Genomic DNA, 2,027 nt, shown 5'->3' with positions numbered 1-2,027 from the left:
GAGACATCCGCAAGGAAACCTCCCACTCGGATAGCACCAGGGATCCCACAGTCTTTTTCCTCCTCCTCCTCCTCCTCCTCCTCCTCCTCCTCCTCCTACTACTACTACTACTACTACTACTACTACTACTCCCTTCTAGCACTGATGACGTTCCCTAGTTGGGTCATGAGACGTCCGCAAGGAAACCTCCCACTCAGATAGCACCAGGGATCCCACAGTCTTTTTCCTCCTCCTCCTCCTCCTACTACTACTACTACTACTACTACTACTACTACTCCCTTCTAGCACTGATAGTGTTCCCTAGTTGGGTCGTGAGATGTCCGCAAGGAAATCTCCCACTCAGATAGCACTGAGGATCCCACAGTCTTTTTCCTCTTCCTCCACCTCCTCCTGCTCCTCCTGCTCCTCCTGCTCCTATTACTACTACTACTACTACTACTAATACTACTACTACTCCCAGCACTGATGGTGTTCCCTAGTTGGGTCGTGAGATGTCCGCAAGGAAATCTCCCACTCAGATAGCACTGAGGATCCCACAGTCTTTTTCCTCTTCCTCCACCTCCTCCTGCTCCTCCTGCTCCTCCTCCTCCTATTACTACTACTACTACTATTATGACTACTACTACTACTGATGGTGTTCCCTTGTTGAATCGTGAGATGTCTGCAAGGAAACCACCCAGCTCAGACAGCACCAAGGACTCCTCCATCCGTCCTTCCTCCTCCTCCTCCTCCTCCTCCTCCTCCTCCTCTTCCCTTCTAGCACTGATGACGTTCCCTAGTTGGGTCATGAGACGTCTGCAAGGAAACCACCCAGCTCGGAGAGCACCAAGGACCCCCTCTGCAAGTTGTTAACTTAAATATCTTCCAGTAACTTTCCCATTGGGAAGGGCTCTATGTGTGTGTGTTTGTGTCATTTTGTGTGTGTGTGTGTGTTGCCATTAGTAATTCAGAACGCAACAATACAATCAATGCCAATAACTAACTTACTCGGGCTTGAGGAATGAAAGGAGAAGCTACACACTCCTCCAGATCTCCGATTGAAAAGAAATCCCGACCGATTGTATGCAAATCCCACGCAAATTTTATGCAAACCTCATGCAAATTTTATGCAAATCTAGGCACAAAATCCCTTTTCTTCCCCAAAGAGATCTTTCTCTCTTTTCCAAAGTTCTGCGTTCCCTCCTTTTTTTAAATTTCCTTTTTCTTTTCTTTTTTTTTAAAGCTCGTTGTGGGTTGTTAACCGTTGCCGAGGTGTGTCAACAGGAGGGTTGTGTTGCATCAGCTTTGCGATATTCTAGGAGAGGTTGATTTCCCACTTGTGAGCGAGAATCGGAGCTGCCGGATTGAGAACGCGGAGAACCCGATGGGAGTTTTTTTGTGCTCACACGGGCGGTCCTTGCTTTACGACCGCAAGTGACCTTGAGCGAAACCCTGGCCGCATTTTCGGCCGCCGTGGTTCAGCTGAATGGCCGCGCTTGTTAAAAGTTCACGCGGTCGTTAAGTGAATCCGGCTCCCCCCCCGTGTGATCACCCCACCCCGGGATCCTGTGACCGTCAGAAGTATGAGTCAGTTGCCGAGTGGCTGAAGATTGAGCCCCTGACCCCGAGGATGGTGTGTCGGGCATAAGGGGGGGAGGAAATGGCTCTGTTGTAACTTTGAACAGTTGTTAAATGAACGGTTATAAATTGAGGACTCTCTGTACAACTAGTCTTCAAGTTATGACGGTTCACTTAGCATCCTTCCCCCCCTCCCCTCTGTTCCCCTGCTTTCCCTTCTCTTCTTTCTCCCCTTCTCCCTTCCCTCCCTTCCCTTCGTCCCCTCCTCTCTTTCCTTTCTTCACTTCCTTCTTCCCCTCCTCCTCTTCCTCCCTGCTCTCTCTCTTCCCCATTCTTCCCTTCTTCCTCCTCCTCTTTTCCCTTCCTTCCTCCTCCTGCTTCCTTCCTTCTTCCCCTCCTCTCCTTCCTTTCTTCACTTCCTTCTTTCCCTCCTCTTCCTCCCTCCCCCTGTTCTTCTCCTTTCCCTCCCT

The sequence above is a fragment of the Protobothrops mucrosquamatus genome, unplaced genomic scaffold, assembly GCF_001527695.2.
Source record: "Protobothrops mucrosquamatus isolate PMUCROS unplaced genomic scaffold, P.Mucros_1.0 scaffold4764, whole genome shotgun sequence".
Taxonomy (NCBI): domain Eukaryota; kingdom Metazoa; phylum Chordata; class Lepidosauria; order Squamata; family Viperidae; genus Protobothrops; species Protobothrops mucrosquamatus.
The sequence above is the reverse complement of the archived record's forward strand: the minus strand, read 5'-3'. Positions refer to the sequence as shown.